This window comes from Vigna angularis, chromosome 11, assembly GCF_016808095.1.
Source record: "Vigna angularis cultivar LongXiaoDou No.4 chromosome 11, ASM1680809v1, whole genome shotgun sequence".
Lineage (NCBI taxonomy): Eukaryota > Viridiplantae > Streptophyta > Magnoliopsida > Fabales > Fabaceae > Vigna > Vigna angularis.
In genome coordinates this window covers 19,232,939-19,255,005 of record NC_068980.1, presented here as the reverse complement: position 1 = coordinate 19,255,005, position 22,067 = coordinate 19,232,939, and the positions used below count along the sequence as shown (strand labels likewise).

Genomic DNA, 22,067 nt, shown 5'->3' with positions numbered 1-22,067 from the left:
AGATATGAAACATGCATTCCATCCAGTTACTACTTACAAGATTACATTTTCTTCAATTTAAACAGCTTAAACATAATCACTATCAAATTCATGCAGCATATTAAAATTTTAAAAGAGCTAACTAGCTTTCCTTACCTCTAGAAACCTTGCAACGTTCTAAAAATACCCCGACCGTGACTTGCACCGCAAGGAATCTCTAAAAACACCTACAAATCACCGAATGGTGATAGAAGAGAACCTTTAGAACCTAATTTGAGTTAGAAATTGAAGGAAATGAACTCTTGATCCATGCAAACATAATCATTTCGCTGGATCAAGAACCCTAGATGCCAGAGAAAAGGGTTAACTGCTTACCCACTCGATTCGCGCAATTGATCGATCAGATTTATAGCCCTTGACGCAATGATCATCTAGGTACCTCCTGATCGTCAAACAGAGGATCCAAGCGTGAGGATTTGTAGAGAGAAGTGAGAGAAAACGAAGAAGAAAGAGTTTAGAGAGATATATAGTGTTTTAGATAATGAGACGAGCTTTATAAAATTCTATTTATATTATATAATGTTAGTTTATAATAAAATACTTGGTCTCATTATTTTAATACACATATCTACTTTAATACTCTATTTTCTAGGTTCTTACCTGAGAAACAAAGATAAAAATTTTCTTTTTTAAGTTTTAAATAGTTAAAATCAAATTTCTTGTTGTCTAGAAGAGAAAAAATCTTATAAAAAAATGTTTTAAGATCTATGAATATAATAATAAGGTATAAAAATAAATGTATGTATTTTTTTGAAAAATATCACATCTATTTATAGGATTTTGAATCTATAAAATCTGTTAAAAATAAAATATATAAAAGTTAATCATACCTTTTTACAAGTGAGAATGATAATATATTAATATATTATTTAATCATAAATTTTATTAATATATAATATAAAAATATTTATGATATAATTATATATATTTGATTAATATTAAAGAACTGCTTCAACAAATATTTTCATGAATATTATTAAGCGATTGGTAGAATAATGTTAAATGAGCACACCCTATTTTTTTAACATATTTATTATACAAAATTAAATGAAATAATGATTATATTTTGAAATTTTGAGTAAGCACTTGAGTTTATTACAGCTGTGTCATGATCAATGGAAAATAGGTCAAAGGTTTTGATGGCCATGAAAGCATGCAAACATGTCGAAGAACCGTCACACACGGAGTTGTTGGTTTTGTTATGAATGATGTTGAAGAATTGTGATGTGTGAGAAAGAAACATATTCATTGAAAGACAAATTCAGCAGATTCATTGAAGTTTATATCAACATCTCACACTTTCAATTCAATGTAGCATCTGTCACCATTCCCACTTCTCAATCAAGAAGGCCTTAACCAGGAATTCATTGAAAAAAAAATATATCTGAAATAAACATACAAATAAATTCAGGTTTAGTTTAGTTTTAATTGAATATAAATTTTAAATTAATTTTTTCAGTTCACTTTTATATTTATGCACTTATTTTATTATTATAACATTATTAAACATTTAGAAAACCTTTTGTCACTTTTTTTTATATAATTCTTATCATATTCATCATTTCAATTGTTTCTCATATTCATAAATACATTATTTAATCTTACGGTTAAACATTACAGTACACTTTTGCTATCATACATTTTGGTAAATGTAAAAACATGTTAGAATACAAAGAGTTTGAAAATTTGATTGTTATTTTTATTTCCAAATTCAAGCAAAAAATGATAGCTAAAAAAGATTATTTAGCTATAAAATTGTTATTTTTATTTGAGATTATTTTTTCACGGGTGAGATTTTTTTTTTCAAACAAAAGATTTTTTTTTTTGCTATAAAGAATTTTTAGTTAATGTATGTAATTAATAGAGTGATATTAATGTAAATACTTTTATGTGTCATGGTTATGAAAGTGGTACTATTGAGATATTGAGTTCTAATATAAGTACCAAGTTAGATGATTTAATGAGATATATATAGAGTCTAATAATTCATTGAGTAAGATATAATGTAGTAATAAGTCAATGAGAGTTTTGAAACTCTAATTTGGGGTGAAAAACAGTAATACAAAAAAAGAGAGGATAAAAATCATTTGTCATGAGAGATGTTTAAATAATATCTATATTGAATTATATATATGTTATTTACATATTTAAGTTTCAAGTCACCTATAAATATGATTATTTTTATTTAATTTTTTTATTAAAAGTTTGTTTTATTTTGTACTGATTTTGTTTTAATATTTATATTTTCAATTTTGTTTTAATTTTTGTCAATTTTATTCGATTACTTTTTTTAATATTGTTTAAATAATTAATGAATAGTGAATTATATCTCATGCTCACTTCATGACTTTTTGTTTTTGTTTGTTTTTTTTTATTTTAAAAAATGTGTACATGTCAATTTATTATTGTGTCAATTAGCATAGGGTCACATATCGTGTCTTATATTAATTTATTTTTATATTTATTATTTTTGTTTAATTAAATTTCCTTTTTATAAATTGAGTAATTTTGTCATTTTCTAAATTGATATCAAATTTAATTTTTATATAAATTTTATATTGATATTTTTATTAAATATTTATAATTTACAGTTTATTTAAAATTATAATGAAAATTTTAAAAGTAAAGACTAACACTATTAATTTAAAATTTTAAAAGGTTAAAAATTACATAATGTATTAAAAATCACATTTACTATTGAATAAAAATGTCATACAACATTATATTAATCAATTATACAAATAAAATTGTCAAATTTAAATATGTATTTTTTATTTTGGTAAAAATAACTACTTTTATATTTTCTTTCTTTTGTATTTTTTAGGTTTAATCATTCACTAAGTCCCTATTTTCGCATGGAATCTCAATTTGGTCCCTTTCTTTCTGGAAATATCAATTGGGTCCCAAATTTATGAAAATTGCAACAAATAGATCCTTTCCGTTAAATAGGGTCCAACGGCGTTACAGTGTGTTTGACGTGGCACGCTGGTTCGAACTTGTTATCTGACGTGGTTGATTCAGATGCTGTCAAGGGCATTTTTGAGATACAACAGTTCCCTCCCGTTTCAGATGCTGTCAAGGGCATTTTTGAGATTCCCTCCAAAATACAACATGAGATCACCGCCGTGGACCCTGCCCTCCGGCAGATTAAAGTCTAGGCCTTTCTGAGCAGTGCTGCAACCTGCGGCTGAGCTGTGACAGTTTCTGTCGTGGTCTGGCTTCTTAGCAGTCAAGAAGTTAGAATAAGATGGTGATTTCATTGAAAGCGGAACTAACACCTCCTTCTGTATGAGGTGTCTTTGTGCTGGAGTTTCCATAGAATCATTGGAGTCAGACACAACACTGACGCTTGAGGAAGAATTGTTCTCAAAACTGCTACAGGCAGTGGAAGCAGCAGCTACAAGACCGCGGAAAAGTCCAGGAGCAATCATGCCCTTGTTCACACTTTCCATCTCCCCAGCTACATCGCTTTCCTCCGCCATGGGCCTTGCAAAAGTTTGTGCTCCCTTGAGCACTTTTCCCACAACCTTCAAACCTGCATCGCTTACCCCCACCATGCCTAACGCAACAGTCGGTACGGCCACGTGCACTCTTGGTGCAACCTGCAACAACACACCTCTTCCCACCACCATGAGCAACACAAAAGTTTGTGCCTCCATGTACACTTTTGGGGCGCATGGAGCAACGGCAAGATGAAGGTCCTAGAAATCGCAATCCCTAATTCGATCTGCACGAAACCTCAGTCCCCAATTTCGTTTAAAACAATTCTTTTCTTTTTACTTAAAAAATTTTCAATATCCACGTGTTTCACTGCTGCTGCTTGAATCAACCACGTCAGATAACAAGTTCGAACCAGCGTGCCACGTCAAACACACTGTAACGCCGTTGGACCCTATTTAACGGAAAGGATCTATTTGTTGCAATTTTCATAAATTTGGGACCCAATTGATATTTCCAGAAAGAAAGGGACCAAATTGAGATTCCATGCGAAAATAGGGACTTAGTGAATGATTAAACCTATTTTTTATCCTAATAATAATTACAATGATTTCTTTTAGTATTGTAAAATGTGTTAATTTTAATTTTATTTAATACATTATATGATTTTAACCTCTTAAAATTGTAAATCATTAGTCTCCACTATTAAAATTTTGGTTCCAATTTTAAACTAATTATAATACTAAATCAAAAACATATAATAAAAATTAGAATTTTAGTAAATAAATTAGGATAAAATTTGTACAAAAATTAAATTTGATTTTAATTTAAAAAATGACAAAATTGATCGATTATTTAAAAAGAATTATATTTAAATTAAACAAAAATAACGAATATGGGAATTACATTGAATACTATATTAACATGAGACACTGTTATTATTAAATGATATTGTTAATGCTATATGACATAATATTAGATTGACATATAAATATTTTTAAAATTAAAAAAATTACAAATAAACAAATGACATATATTATTATTTGTTATTAATTATTTAAATGACATTAGCAAAAAAATTAAATTAAACAAAACTGACGGAATTTGGAATTAGATTGAAAAAAAAAATATTTGAACTAAATTGAAAAAACTCAACCCAAATTAACATTTAAATATTTTATTAATTAACATTATTGTTTGTTTTTGTTATCAATTGCACCGAGGTTGTCATTACTAAAAAAATCTGTTCTATTTAATATGCAATTTTGTTATGACGTGAGCATTTAATTTTCTAGTCTGAGGTTCAATGTTATGAACTTGGACAATAAAAAAAATGATGAAGTTTTGAAACTTCCATTGCCCTTACCAAACAACATTGTTTCCTATTTTCGCATGGATGGTTTGCCTTTTGTTTTGTTATTTAACTTAAAAAAAATGTCTTATTTATATAAAGAAAATTAGAATTATAAAGATTTTAAATAAGATAGTCTTAAACATTATTATAAATTTTAATATATTCAAAGTTCATTTATGATTTATTATTACACAAAAAATTATTAAATTATAAAATATAAAAAAAGAATACAAATCACATAAAATCTATAATAAAAATTATACTACACCAAACATATAAAAATTATATTTATTATGATTTTTCTTAAACAAATATATAAAGATAAAACATTAACTACCTATATTAATCTCTAATTTTGTTTATGTTTATGCTATTATGTTTGAAACTTTAAAATAAAAAATATCATATCTCTTCATTTAACGTTTCTATATTTAACATTAAATTTAAATTTAAATGTTAGGAATTCAATTAAAAAATATAAAAGCTTTAAATATTTAATAAAATAATAAATTTTAATAAAAAATTAATCTAAAATACTTAAATTTATGAGGTACATAAAATTTAATTGTGTTTTTTATTTTTTATGTACCTGTTAGCAATAAAGATGTAAGTTAACATAGACGCCATCCCAATTAAAAAGAAATTCAAATAACATTATTTTGAAAATTTTAAAATTTAATTAAGTGTATATTATTTTCATAATCTATTAAATAAATTTTTTTTCACCCTTTTATTTAATTTTTGTTGTTATTTTGATTATTCTAGTCCTACATGTAATAGAAGTAGGGAAAACCAAGCGAAGTTTATGTATATACACATTACATGTACAAATCATATATATATATATATATATATATATATATATATATATATATATATATATATATATATATATAGGGTTAAATATGTTTTTCGTCCCTTAAGTATCACACGATTTTGTTTTTAGTCCTTATTCAAAACTTTGATGGTTTTTAGTCCTTATAGTTTTGAAACTCTGACTATTAGTCCTTAAAATTGGACGGTGTTAAGTTTTAGTGGATGTGACAAACGGCGATGCCACGTGAAATATCAGCTGCTCTCTTCACTCTCTGCCACGTTGGATGTTTAAGTGTTGAACTGAGATTAAGTATGTTAGTTACGTTCTTGATTGAAATCAGATTTAGGGTCATAATTTGTCAAAGTAAATTTTTCAATTTAGTTTTACTCGAAGCATTGTACTCGTGAGAGATTCAAACAAACCGCATTGGGCTTGGAACAACCAACGATGGGGTTGATCGTGGAGGTCGAGAACGGCGACGACAACGACGCCGTTCTGGTTCCGCCCCTTAACTTCGCCATGGTTGAGGACTGCATTTTTCGATCCAGCTTTCCTACCTCCTCCAATTTCCCCTTTCTCCAAACCCTAAACCTTCATTCCATTGTGTTCGTCTCTCCTTTCCTTCAATTTTCATTCTTCAAGATTCTTTCACGCTTGAAGTCATTTTTTCCCCTTCCGCTCCCCTCAAATAAAGAATTAAATTAAAGAATTCTATAATGTGTCTCATATTTTGATTTTTCCGCATATTTTGTTGTGTTGTTTAATGTTTAAGCGTGAAACTTAAATACGAGGTTGCGAATTGGTGCAGATACCTGTGCCTCGAGCCTTATCCTGAGGAAAATCTAGAGTTCCTTCGGTCGCAGAATATTCGTCTCTTTCAATTTGCAATTGAGGGGAAAACGGTAATTTTTCTTTTCTCCTGTATTGCTACTATAATTATTATTCTTCTTGTTCATATATTACGAGTGAAAGGTTTCGAGTATAATGCTTGGAGTACAATGCTTCAAGTAAAACTACTTTTCCCCCCAATTGAAAAATTTATTTTGACAAATTATGAACCCTAAATCTGATTTTAATCAAGAACGTAATTAACATACTTAATCTCAGTTCAACACTTAAACATCCAACGTGGCGAGAGTGAAGAGAGCAGCTGATATTTCACGTGGCATCGCCGTTTGCCACATCCACCAAAACTTAACACCGTCCAATTTTAAGGACTAATAGTCAGAGTTTCAAACCTATAAGGACTAAAAACCATCAAAGTTTTGAGTAGGGACTAAAAACAAAATCGTGTGATACTTAAGGGACGAAAAACATATTTAACCCATATATATATTATATGTGAAGACCTAGAAAATGATAATTTAGAAGTGGTAGTGTGTTAAAAATAATGAGACTCAATTATTTTAATATTAAAATGTCTAATTTATTATTTTTAAAACACAGTCTTTCTAGAAACTACTTTTGTAGAGTCTTCTGTCTTCTTTCTATGAATTCTTGCACTTTATTCATCTATTTGAAGATCGGAGGCTGCCTGTGTGATCCACACTATGAGATCTTAAAGTCTATCCAATCAGTTTCTCAAAAAGAGTAAGTTAGTTTTCTACTTTTTTATCTAGTTTCACATTTTCCAATGCATGTGATGTTTGGCTTTGTCGCATGTATGGTTCGAGTATTCTTTTAGGCTCTTTACTAATCAGTAGTTCTAATGGTGTACCCTGATTATGATTCTGTGGTCTGTAGGTACAGATAGAGCTCTTTGAGTTGTGAAAGCAGTATAGAGACTTTTAGAACAATTTGGTCTTCTTAAAAGATAAGGGAAGTTAGTGTTCATTCTTAAAATTTCAATTTACAAGTATGATCTGTGATATTTTGGATGATAAGATGATTTCACTATAATTGTGATATCTGTTTAGTATTCATTATGCTTGGATGATGTTAATTGATAGTATGATGCTTGAATGTCTGGTATGATGTGATTTTGATGTTATTGGTATTATGAATAGTATGTTATGAAGTTGTATTGATGATTGGAATTAGATGCCATGTTCAAGGGGTTACAAGTTATAAAATTTATGGGTTTTGTAATTAAAAGTGGAGGTTTTGGTAGGCAAGTTTGTGAGATAAGAGTTTGATTAATAAATTGGGTATTTCAGGTTAATTAAAACTTGTTGGGGGCTTAGATATAGTAAAAATCTGAGTTAGAAATAGGTGTTAGATAATAAGGTGATTTTAGAAGGTTTTTGGTTCAATTTTAGAGGTTTTAATAGATAGAAATCTAAAGGAAGAAAGTTTGGTATAAAACTAAGGTTTAAGGTATGTCTTGTAGTAGTAAACTTGTTTAGATGTAAGTTAAACCAATAATCTGATATGGAACTGTTATTGGTTAATATGTTGTTTTTCTGTCGTGTTTTAGTCTAAATTGGATGTTCTAACTAGTGAAAACTTAAAATATAAAGTCTCTAAGATTAAAATGAGTTTTTGGGGTATGTTATTGAGTCTATTGGGACTTGTTAAGACCTTTAGTTTGCATAATTTGGTGTTAGAAGGTGTAGAATGAGTTTGGGTACTTTTGGAGTTGTCAAATGATCTAATGCACATAGTCTTAGGTCTAATAATAAATGGGTACTTGATTTTACCTATAAACGTGTTTTCACATCAATTCTTAAGACCCAATTTGATAATCCGAAATAAGTCTCAAGTGCATTAACTCATAAATACATTTATGGATAAAAAGTTGTGGAAAAGATTTTCAAGGAGGAACTTCTTAATGGTGGTTTCAAGTGTTGTTAGTATTGTAACATCCCGTAATCTCACATTTGATAATTCATAATTGATATATTATAGCATTACATTTAAGGTAACATCCCTTAATCTCACACTTGATAATTCATAGTTGATATATATATGTTTTAAACTCATATTTCAACTATAAACTCATAAATATAACTCGAATTCTTCTAATTTATTCTTCTATCTCTTTCTTGATTGGCACTGAATCAGACGACATTCCTCCATCTACTCCCGTATAACGAATTATACGATCATCGCACATACACAAACACAAACAAGTAGGGTGAGCTAACATGCAACCAATCATTTATAAAACATGCATAATTACTTTGATACACTAAACAAACCTCATATAATAATTATGTCAGACACCCTCATACCATCATACAATAATCGCATCATATATACTCATCCATTACTTTGATACACTCAACAAACCTCATATAATAATTATGTCAAACACTCCATACCATCCACAAGGTTAGTCCTCAACACTATGTCCAAAACCGGCACATAGACCAGGACCTCCTGCCCCTCTCACCACATAATTCATCCTTCTCTACTTGAGACTGAATGATTATTAGAGTATCAGGATAACCTCCAACTACAGGACCCTCAACATCAACATATACACAAATACCATATCATTACAAAATCTCTCCACGAGACTCATACCATGCTCATATTCCTCAACTCACATTATACCCTTACAAAATCTCCCCATAATTCTCATATCATGTTCAGATGCATAAATTCAAATCTAATAAAATTCAATCATCGTAGAAATCATACAAAATGAATATATCACAAAATAAATTAATAATACTAAAATATCACCATAAATGGTCACCGGAGAAGAATCAAATGTTTGACGAATCAAACTCACCATAAACACCAGTACATATGATTAGTCACAACTTACTGGATTTGACCAGGACTGCTCTATGATCAGGGATGTACCAACTCCGGTTTTTAAGATTCCTCTATCCTACCATCACAATTATAATTCATAATTCCATATCTACCACAATAACATGAATTCATCAGAAATTTTCATTCCAACAAGATATATTGCACAATAATTTAACAGTACATAATCTGTTCAACAAGATTTAAGTTAAAAACTTGTCGAGTAGACTTCCAGGAAAGAGAGGTGCGTCATAATGGACAACTTAAGTACCAAGTCTTTCCTTAGCCAAAGTGTTCCTCAACTAGTTTTAACAAATTTCTTATTTACAGATTCAAAACAACAGCATATAATATTAGCACAAAAATTCACTATAGATAGATATACAGTAAGCACCTATGTTTTTCATTAATAGTATTCACACAGAATTTCAAGACATGAATAGTAATAAAACAATACTAAATTATAATATAAAAGCTTAGGAAGGTTAGCTCCCCTACCTCTATTCCAGACTTAATCTCTTGCTCAGAATTTGTTTCCCCGAAAACCCTCCAGAACCTCTACTCTTCTTGCAACTAAAATTCTTCCTCTCTTTGTGCAGAATAGTCTCCCCTCTCATGGCTATTTATAGTCCAAAAATTTTACTATTCACCAATTTTTTAATATTATTTTATTATATTAATATTTTAATCACCACTTGACATATTGGATCCCTCAATAATACCTCCAAACCTGGAGTGCTTTATCCACTATCAATATTTTATTTATTTTATTTTATTTTATTTTATTTTTTTAATTTTTTTTTTAAAGAAAAAGGTATATAAAAGAGTTTGAACCCATGTTCTTGAAATCCCCATATTTTCTACCATTTAAGCTACCAATATTTCTTATTTAGCTTTCCACATTTTATAAACTTATTATATTTTCTATTCACAAAGAAATTTATTACTGCTAGTAATAAAATTGTTACTATTAAGGTAAATATTTTTCATGGGTCTTACAACTATGAATGTAGGAAACTCAGTCTTGGAGGTCATCCTAACACTCTAATGATAATCCATTCTCAAGTAAAGAAGGGTGAAGCATGTGTTGAGAGTAGTAAGATGTCATAGTATAGAGATTTTACCTAACCTTAGGCGTGGGTTACCAGACTAACTTTGTGAATGTGGTAGGGTGAACCCATGGGTAATGACTCTACAGAGCAATAAAAGCTACAACAAGTGCTCAACCCACCATAGCTACATTCATACTAAATCCGAATAGTCCAATCTAGATCTTGGCATGTTTAAAATGTGTGAATTATTTTATGTGAAATATGATTCCTATATGAAATATTTATGTACATTATGAATTGTTTTGTATCACTAGTTTATCCTTGCTTTTATATTGTTTTGTTGTGTGTTTGTTTTCTCTTTTGCAATGATTACCTTTTGGTGAGTTTAGGGACACGTCCTTCAAGTTTCCAATATGGGGTGAAAAGAGTAACATAGATAAATTTTGTTATCCAAATGTAAAAACTTCTTCAGAAATAAGTAGTGTTTATGATATTTGTAATTCTTATTTTAATGATTTTATACTATTAAAATAAAATAAAGTGTTACAATATGTGTTTTGAGAAAGTACAGTAATTAACTCTTAACATATAACTTTATGTTTAAATATAATAACTAGTTTAGTTTGGTAGTTTGAGTTTCTATTTTTAATTTAAAATCTAAACTAAATCAATCGGTTAAAAAATAGTCTAAAAATAGTCTAAAAATTAAAAAGATAAATATTTTCTAAGATAAGATTGTTGTGATATATCCTGTTTCCAAATTATGTTTTCTGAAATTAAGTTATAAATTTTCTTTACCTGTTTTCTTTTACATTTTCGAACATGTATTTAGAAGAATAAAGTGTTTAGAAATAAAAAGAAGTTACCTAAAATTCAAATTTTAACATACAGAACTATTTCTTTGATATATTTTATATTTTTATTATCAATTAAGCAATTTTATTAGATACTATGACCTGGCATATATCATAACCAGACATTAGAACAGATAAATATAGGAAAATGTCATTGCAAAAAAAAAAAAAAAAATCTTTCTATCTATCTCTTTGATATTTATGGTTTATTAGATGTCACAAACAGAGAGGTTGACACATTAAATAATTCTAGAGAGTGTATCACTTTAAATAATAGTATAGAGTGTCTATTTTTTTAAAAAATATATATATTAGAGTTGGAATTGGTAAAAAGAGGAGGTTTATTGTAATTGAAAAGTAAGATTGTTTGAATGATCAACTTACGTATAGAACTTGGACTCTTGCACTTCAAAGAAAATGATTTTTTGTGATTACTGTGAAAAAAAAGATGAGGGCTTGATAACAAAGCTTGTAAAGAGTTCAATCTATGTATAAACTTAGATTTAAATTTGTAAGAAGATTTCATAAGGTTTAATTAGGTGTCAAATGTGTTTTATAGAGTTGAGTATTTTTATTGAGTTTTAAATATGTTAAAGTTGAATAAATAAAATTCTTATTAAGCATTGAATTAAAATATTAAGATTTAAAATTTAGTTAAGTTTATAACGTGTTGAACTGAAAAGGTATATAGTTAAAAAAATGAAAAAAAGAAAAGGAAGAAAAGTGGTGATGAAAGCTCCATAAGTTAAAAGTTATTGAGGATAAGAATACCGAAATTTCGGACATGTACCATGATTTTGTGGTAGTTTTCCTTGTCGCGGGTCCCAAAACCATGAACAGGTTTTGTTGAAAGTTTGATGAAGTGATTGTGGTCATCCACCAGTTCAGGCCGAAAATATGGTACCATTTTGCTTTGAGAAGGAAGAAAATAAAAAAGGGCCAAATATTCAAAGTTTGTTAATGAGAAACTAAAGATATTCAATAATGTGAATATGACCTTATTCATTATAATGGCCACTTTAGGTTAGGGATAAGTCCAAATTTCCACCTTTACAGATTAAAACCAAACTTGGGATCTTTGTTTCTTTGTCCCATTCTGCATTCTTCTTTCATTATTACTATTGTCGAAAACTCAGTTACATTATCATTATGCTTTCTTTTACTGTGCTCGTGATAAAGATGTTTTCTTTAGGGACAAAATAATTTATTATAAGAATAATTTGGAGTGCCAAATATGTTTTACATAAAGAAATCTATTTTTTTTCATTCATCAATCCATTAATATAAATACATATTATATTATAGCATTTTCTTAGCTAAATTAAGATAAAACTACACTCATTACAAATTTCTATCAAATAAATAATATCTATAAATATTATTATAATTATACCCAATATATCTCTTAATTAATAATAAAATAAAATAAATAGTCATCATGAAAATATTTTAATATTATCTTAAGTTGAAGGTCTTTAATACCCCCAACTTATGAAAAAAATACTTAAATATTATTTTATACGATATCTTTATAAAAATGTCTTATAATTGTATTATGATAGAAACATATAAGAGACGAACGTCAACTATTACTTCATTTCAAACAAAGTGAGAATTAACTTCAATATATTATGGTTTTTTTTAGAAAATTGATTTTCCAATTTTAAGATATATATATATATATATATATATATATATATATATATATATATATATATATATATATATATATATATAAAAGGGTGATTAAGTATCATAATACAATCAATCTCTTTATATTAGTAATCTTAAATCATCAAATATTTGTATTAGTCATTTTAACTCACATGCAATTATTGTCATAGAACGATATTGAGCCTTTGCATAAGAGAGATATTCAGCCTTTGCAAAGAACGATAGACAATTGATTATTTCTTAGTTTTCCAAGATATTAAAGAAGAACCAAGAAGCATCACTCAACTCCAAAATTTATTGTACGTGGACAAATTGCAAAATTTGAATCACACTATGCTTGTAATTCTAGTTTATTATTAGAAGAAGTAGAATATCCTGTCCTAAATGTTTGTTCAAATATTTAATAACTTTTAAGGTTGTCTCTCACTATTCAAAACAAGCACTTAAGTAAGCTTTAAAATTTTCATGGTTGAAAATCATTTTTCGCATTAATTAAGTCATCCACGTAGACTAACACATAGAGATGTGTTTCTCTCCCTTTCAATATAAACAATGAGTAATCTGAATTGTATTGGACAAAGCCATAATGTTTAACTTGATGTAACCAACTTAGCAAATCAACAATGCATAACTTCCTACTTTTTCAACTTGCACATGAAATTTGAGTAATTGTTTGGAGGAACTTCGATGTCTCATTCTCTTCTGAGGCCCATATCTCATCGATCATTGTAGCACAATAACTAGAATTCTTTACTATTTCCTTAAAAATTTTAGGTTCTTTCCTTGTTGTCACAACTACAAAAAAATTTGAATGTTAAACAAAATATCATTCATTATTTACAAAATGAGTATTAGGATAAGGAGTACTAATTAGATGAGTTTTTTTAATGATTTTTCCTTTCTAACAATATAAATGACAAAATTATTATAAATTGTCAATGAAATTTTGTTTCTAACTTATTCTTTTTTTTATTATCAAGTTATTCATATAAATACATATCACAAAATTTTATTACACAAATTAAGATAAAATTCTAACCATTAATAAATGTCCATTGAATAATGTTTATATTAACAACAAATACTTTTACAGAAAAATTAATATTTCTTCACACAACAAAAATGTTACGATAAATTATAAAATTGAGAGTTTTTATAATTTTTTTAAAACTAAAGAAAATTAATATCTAAAAGACATATTAACAAGTAAACAAACTAAGTCTATCAAATATTACATTTTTATAAAGGAGGGACAAATATTATTTAGATCCTTTTGATAATTTGTTTTATGTTAAATGACCAAATTGATAATCACCATATTAAAAAAGGTAGTGATACAATTTCTCAAGCAAAATTCATATAGTAACATCAAATCTAAGAACTCTTATGACAAGTTCATAATTATTCTACAAATGGTTCTCATAATATACATGGACTACTATAATGACATGTATGTCATGAAACATTCACAATAATTCTTCAAATTAGTCTCAAGTGTAGTTGTCAACATTGACAATAATGCTTCATGTTAGTCTTAAGGTATTATTGTTGTCAATATTGACAATAATACTTGGAAGAGCATTGCCCTACTTCTACTTTTATAATTTAACAAAGTGATAATTTTTTTATATATAAACTTAATTTACTTTCTATGTGTTTTTTTAATTAGGTGTCGCCCATTATTTTTGTGAAATTCTTAAATTAACCACAAAGATCTACCTAAGTACAAATAAAAGTATCAAATTCTAATTGAAAAAGGAAAACAGTTCAAGAGTTGAATTAGAAATTGTGAAATAGTTCAAGAACTTGTACATTATTTAACGTAAACAATCTATAAATAAACATGAATTTCTTATAGAATTTATTTTTACAGAAACACTATAATGTTGTGGATAACCAAAACTTTAAATTTTTGTTTACGGTCATCTAGATATTTTTAAATCTTTTGTAAAAGTATAAATTTGTGTTTTAAAATTATGAATGAGTTTTACCACCACACTACACTCATACTTTGTTATAAATTCAAGAATTGCAATAATATCTTACCATTATACTTTATTTAATTTTTATCTATTATTGCTGATTATTCGGTGAAAATTTATATCTCATGCAAATGGATTAGATGTTTAGGTATGAACATTGATTAAGGTATATACAATATGTGCTATTTTTTATTGATATGATAGAACCATTGTAACCTATTTTGGAATTTTAAAAACATGTATCCGATAATGAGAAATAAAAACAAAAAAAAATAATGAACAGAGAACTTAGCTCGTGGGTTGTCTTGTCCTTAGTCGACCAATTAATGAATTATTTAATGAATTAGTTAGACGCAATTTTCTTATTTGTATCATTAAGGAGATTTTTTTTTATTTATGTAAGAAAAGGGACAATTTTTAGACTGTAGTCCACGTCAATTTTTTCTGGGAAGAGCTTTCAATATAGGTTATTTTTATTTATGATTCCTTTTTTTTTTCAAAATTTGACAAAAAATAATTTGTTCGTGTTTGTCTGTGGTCTTTGAAAAGTATCTTTTTCTTTTTAAAACTGAGCACTTTTTTCATATTTTAAAAACTTCTCTTCTGGGAGTAAATCTTGCTAAAAAAAATTAAGGAATCTAATTCAAAAGCATATGAGAAAAATTTGTATTCTTTTATATGAGAGAAAAACATTCAAAAGATTTGACGTGTGTGAATTGCTTGTCATTAGTATCTACAACATTAATATACTTATATTCAATTTCTTTAACTAGTGTTAATATATATAGTTTTTTATATGAGTTCGGATTTTAATTTATCTAGTTTTTAACTCGTTATCATGTATGTGAGTTCGGATTTTTTTTATTTATTTACTTTTTAGTGTTATTTTTCTATCGACCCTTTAAAATATATTAATATTAGTATATTAAAAAAGTTTAATGTATTTCAAAATATCAGAATTAATATATTAATATATTTTGAAGACACAGTAAAAAAATAATACTCAAACAGATAACGCAAATTCATTAAAATTTCATTATGTTATATTGTCTTAGTGAGTTTTCCTTCACTTCCTTGTTTCAATCATGAAAAAGATGTAAGCAATTCATATTAAAAGATTCGATAAATCTAAATATCTCAAACAAGCATATTTAATCATATTCAGATTTATAAGAAAGAAAGCGGAAGTAGAAAGACCAACCTCCAGCCATTGTTGTATGCTTGTTTAAATTCTGGTTTCTGAACCCTTGCTCTTAAAACACGATGGTGATGTATATGAAGTAAAGAGTAGGCTCAGTGATCTGATATGAAATTTTGTGTAGTGCTCCAAAAACCATCACAGAGTATTTTTATAACGTTAGAAGAGATTGTTGCGGGAATCATGGCACACCCACACGTTTGAAAACGGTTTTTATTTAAAATGGACCACTTTCAGAATATTAACTACTTTTAAAATATTAACTGAAAAGGAAATAAAATAAATGGGATATGATATATTATTAAAATGTAACCTCTTTTCTGTATAAGGCTAACATTCTCCCACTTGGTCCATTTAATTCAACCATCAAACGTAATAAGAGACCAAATATATGAATCATGGTGACAGTTCCTCTAATAATGAGTATTATCTCCCATGTATTACGATGTATTTAGTCTCACATCACAAGCTCTTAACTCTAATGAATAAACCATATGTCTATTCTAGGTCACAATTAAATGAGTTTTCTCAAAGTAACTAATTATGTGCACAAATAATTGAGAAAACATTAAATTGAATAAGAGTTTTATCAAAATGAAAGTACTTACAATGATTGTCATATCATGGAACCAAGTCCCATTCGCGTTACATAATCCTTAAAATTCTTTGGTGGCATGCCTTTAGTTAAAGGATCAGCAATCATCAACTCGGTGCTAACGTGCTCAATGACCACTTTCTTTTCTTTAACACGTTCTCTTATGGCTAGATATTTAATATCGATGTGTTTTCTTCGACTTCCACTTTTATTATTCTTAGCCATAAAAACAGCAGCAAAGTTATCACAATACAACTTCAGTCGCCTAGCAATTGAGTCCACAACTCTAAGCCCAAATATAAAACTCTTCAACCATACACCATGTGAAGTAGCCTCAAAACAAGAAACGAACTCAGCCTCCATAATAGAAGTAGCAGTCAAGGTCTGCTTTTTGCTACTCCAAGATACAGCTCCACAAGCTAGCATGAAAAGATAGCCATATGTAGATTTTCTGGTATCAACACAACCAGCAAAGTCTGAATCAGAGTAGCCTACCACTTCCAAATTATCAGTTCGTCTATACATGAGCATGAAATCTTTTGTTCCTTGAAGATATCTCATTATTTTCTTTGCAGCTTTCCAGTGGTCAACACCTGGATTACTCTGATATCTTCCTAAAACTCCAACTGCAAATGCAATGTCAGGTCTAGTACAAACTTGAGCATACATAAGACTTCCGACAGTTGAAGCATATGGAATATTTTTCATCTGTTCCCGCTCAAGATCATTTTTCGGGCATTGACTTAATTCAAGTTTGTCACCCTTTACAATGGGAGCTACACTTGGTGAAAAATTCTTCATGTTAAACCTCTCTAAAACTTTGTTGATATAGGTCTCTTGAGACAAACCCAAAATGCCTCGAGATCTTTCTCTATGGATCTTAATGCCAATGACATAAGATGCCTCTCCCATATCCTTCATGTCAAAGTTCTTTGAGAGAAATTGTTTCACTTCATATAGCAAACCCTTATCGTTGGTTGCAAGCAAAATATCATCCACGTATAATACAAGGAAACAAATCTTACTCCCACTGACCTTTTGGTATATACATTGATCCATGACGTTTTCTTCAAAACCGAATGAAGTGATAACATCATGAAATTTTAGATACCATTGGCGGGAGGCTTGTTTTAATCCTTAGATGGATTTATTAAGCTTACATACCAAGTGCTCATTGTCTTTAGAAGAGAATCCTTCAGGTTGTTTCATGTAAACCTTTTCCTTTAGATCACCATTAAGGAATGTTGTTTTCACATCCATTTGATGTAACTCAAAATCAAAATGAGCTACTAATGCCATAATTACTCGGAAGGAATCTTTCTTAGATACAGGAGAAAAGGTCTCTGTGTAGTCAATTCCTTCTCTTTGAGTGAATCCTTTGGCAACAAGTCTTGCCTTATGTCTCTCAATGTTGCCTTTTGAGTCTTTCTTGGTTTTAAAGACCCATCTACATCCAATGGATTTTACACCATCAGGCAACTGAACGAGATCCCTGACTTTGTTGGATGCCATAGAATCCATCTCATCTTTCATGGCATCATACCATAGGTTTGATTCTTTAGAACTCATGGCTTGTGAAAACGTTTCAGGATCATTTTCGGCTCCAATGTTGTAATCCGATTCTTGTAAATACACTTCATAATCACTAGAAACTGCTGGTCTTCTGATTCTAGTATATCTTCTTAATGTTGTCTCAACATCTTGATGAGAAACTTGTTGTTCAACTGGTTGTTCAACATTTACTTGTAGCTCCTCATCAACAACTTGATCTATATTATCATTCTCAACAATTTGTGGAACTTCAATTATTGGTTGTCTAATTTGCTTTTGAACTCGAGGAGCATGAATGACTACCAATCTTTCATTTGATTGAGAGGTTTGAGCTTCATAGTGATCTTTTTCAAGATCAACGTCTTGATTTAAATCACTCCCACTAATAAAATCATTTTCAAGAAACTTTGCATTTCTTGATTCCACAATCTTAGTGTTATGAGTTGGACAATAGAATCTATACCCTTTGGACTTTTCAGAATATCCAATGAAATACCCACTAATAGTCCTTGGGTCTAGTTTCTTCTCTTGTGGATTATAAATTCTCACTTCAGACGGACATCCCCAAACGCGTACATGTCGTAAACTAGGTTTCCAACCTTTGAATAACTCAAAAGGTGTTTTTAAAACAACCTTAGTTGGGACCCGATTTACTATATACACAGCCGTCTTAAGTGCTTCAGTCCACAAGAACTGAGGAAGTTTTGAATTACTCCTCATACTTCTCACCATATCCATCAAGGTTCGATTTCTTCTTTCTACTACACCATTCTGATCTGGAGAGCCAGGCATGGTATATTTGGCAACAATCCCATGTTCTTGAAGAAATCTAGCAAACGGACCAGGTGCTTGTCCATTCTCCGTGTATCTACCATAATACTCTCTACCTCTATCTGATCTCACAATCTTAATTTTCTTTCCACATTGTAACTCTACTTCAACCTTAAAAACTTTAAAGGCATCTAAGGCTTCATCCTTAGAACGAAGTAAGTACAAATACATGTATCGTGAGTAATCATCTGTAAAGGTGATAAAGTATTTTGGACTACTTGCGTCCATATCCGGACAACAAATATTTGTATGAATAATTTCTAGTAAATTTGAACTCCTCTTAGCACCTCTTTTGGACTTGTTAGTTTGCTTACCCTTAATGCAATCCACGCAAGTCTCAAAATCAGTAAAATCCAAAGTACTAAGTACTCCTTCATTTACTAATCACTTAATTCTCTCAATGGAGATATGTCCCAATCTACGGTGCCATAAAACAGAAGAATCCTCATTCATAACACATCTTTTTAACCCAGCGGAAACATGCATAGAACTATAAGCAGCGTTGTTTTGCAATTTAATAAAGTAAAGACCATCGTATAATTCCCCAAAGCCAATAACTTTGGATTTATTCAATAAAGTAAAACCAGAATCCATAAAATTAAAGGAAAAACCCAAAGGTGCAAGTTGTGAAATAGAAATCAAGTTCTTGCTAAAACTAGGAACATAAAAGGTCTTTTCTAAACATAAAACAAAACCACTACTTAAAACCAAATTGCACGTCCTAATGGCTTCAACATGTGAACTCATCTTGCTTCCTGAATATATGTGTTGCTCACTTCCCATCGGTTTCCTTAGGTTTCCCATACCCTGCAAGGTATTAGAAACATGGATTGTAGAACCAGAATCAATCCACTATGTGTTATGATTAAAACTAGTCAAATTAGATTCATAACAGACAAAAGCAAACAAATTACCTTTCTTTTCAAGCCAATCCTTAAACTTTTGACATTCCTTCTTCATGTGTCCCTTCTTTTTACAAAAGAAACATCTGGACTCCTTCTTAATAACTGGCTGAGCAGGAATCTTTCCCTTCTTATTAACTTGGTTCTTCTTATTCTTAAATGAAGTGGCCAAGTTCACCTTCTCCCCTTCTTCAATCAATAACCTTTCTTCTTCTTGAACACTCATGGTCAATAATTCATTAATATACCACTTATCCTTATGTGTGTTGTAAGAGATTTTAAAGGGAGCGTAATGGTGAGGCAAAGTGCACAAAATATAGTGCACTAGGAAAGAATCAGACATGGTAACTTCCAAAGCTTTTAGTTGAGCCACAATGTCCCTTATGTGCATGATATGATCATGCACTCCCTTAATTCCAATGAGCTTTAAGGATGAAAACTGCATTATAAGAGTGCTGGCAAGAGATTTATCAAATGTCGTAAACTGCTCATCAATAGCCCTCAGTAAATCCTTGACATTCTCATACTAATCAACCGAACCCCAGATTCCAGCGGAAATGTTGGTTTTTATGAACGTTACGGAGAGACGATTTGACCTCTCCCATTTTTCATAAAGTTCAATGCCATCTGGAGTGCAAGTCTCAGTAATACCGGTGTTTCAGGTTTTTTAATAGCATAGTCTATGTCCATCCAGCCTAAATGAAGAAGAACTCTCTTCTTCCAAATCTTATAATTATCTCCTTTCAACTCGGGAATACCACACTTGATATCATAAATATTCACAGATTAAGAAACTGCAAATTCAAAATATTCATGTTCATTATCATAATTTGAGACTAAAATAAATGTCATGTTTTACCAATGCAAAACATGTCTTTACCAATGAGTCTATTAACATAAAACTTGCATGTGGGCTAAAGTCTTACTCAATAGGACTCATTTAACCTTATGATAAAACTATTAAATTATATCACATTCCTAATTCCTGTGGAAAAATTAAGAATTATAATAAATATTTTATCCTAATTAATCATACAAATGTAAGGAAAATCCTGTGGGTATATTTCATCACATTATATATAATTAATTACAATTAATGTTTCAATAAAGTGATCTTTATAATATAATTTAATTAATTAAATATGTTGTGGCTACTCTCTAATTATTAAAAATTATATTTATCACTAAACATTAAATTCTCTATAGATCTTATATTTAATCTAAATAAAATATAAGAGTCATATTATAAATATATAATATTAAAAAAAAATTATTATACTAACATTAAATATTAGTATAATGTCCACGCGCACTTTAATCCTAATTGCGTGTATACCAGTGCCTATCATAACACCATAACAACGTGTGTATATATATATATATATATTATACGCATATAACAGCAATAGGAAAAAGGCATCCAATATAAAACGTAAACAATAAATAATACATATTTATATATATGTATGAAAAGCAATCCGTGTGTGCAGAATGAAAAGACAACTCTGGATTAAAACCAGAAGCGTACAATATTAATTAAAACCAGAAGCAGCGTACCTTTCAATCTCCAGTGCGCGTATGTGTACAGCAGATAAAGAAGAAAAATAAAAACTGAATATATTTTTCTGAAAGATGCCCAAAATGAAACGCAAAAACAAATGTCGTTTCGATCATCTTCAACCTTTCACATGGTTCCAACAAGGCGTATTCAAACACGAACCCAATAATATGTGAGGGTTTTAGCATCAAAATTTCATAGAAAATTTCACAGAAAACTTTCTTCTTTCGATTCAGTTTCAAAACAATTGATAAAACTAAAAACACAATACGCAGAGGAGTGAACCAGACAAGGTAGAGGATAAACAGCTTTGATACCAAATGTAAACAATTCATACTAAAGATTGGATAAATCTAAATATCTCAAACAAGCACATTTAATCATATTCAGATTTATAAGAAAGAAAGCGGAAGCAGAAAGACCAACCTCCAGCCAATTGTTGTATGCTTGCTTAAATTCTAGTTTCTAAACTCTTGCTATTAAAACACGATGGTGATGTATATGAAGTAAAGAGTAGGCT

At 29.3% G+C, this 22,067-nt stretch overlaps 1 pseudogene; it reads right to left on the bottom strand.

Annotated features, from left to right (window-relative positions):
• Window positions 1-3,087: 3,087 nt before the first annotated feature.
• LOC128194661 (uncharacterized) lies at window positions 3,088-3,717 on the bottom strand (annotated as a pseudogene).
• Window positions 3,718-22,067: the final 18,350 nt, after the last annotated feature.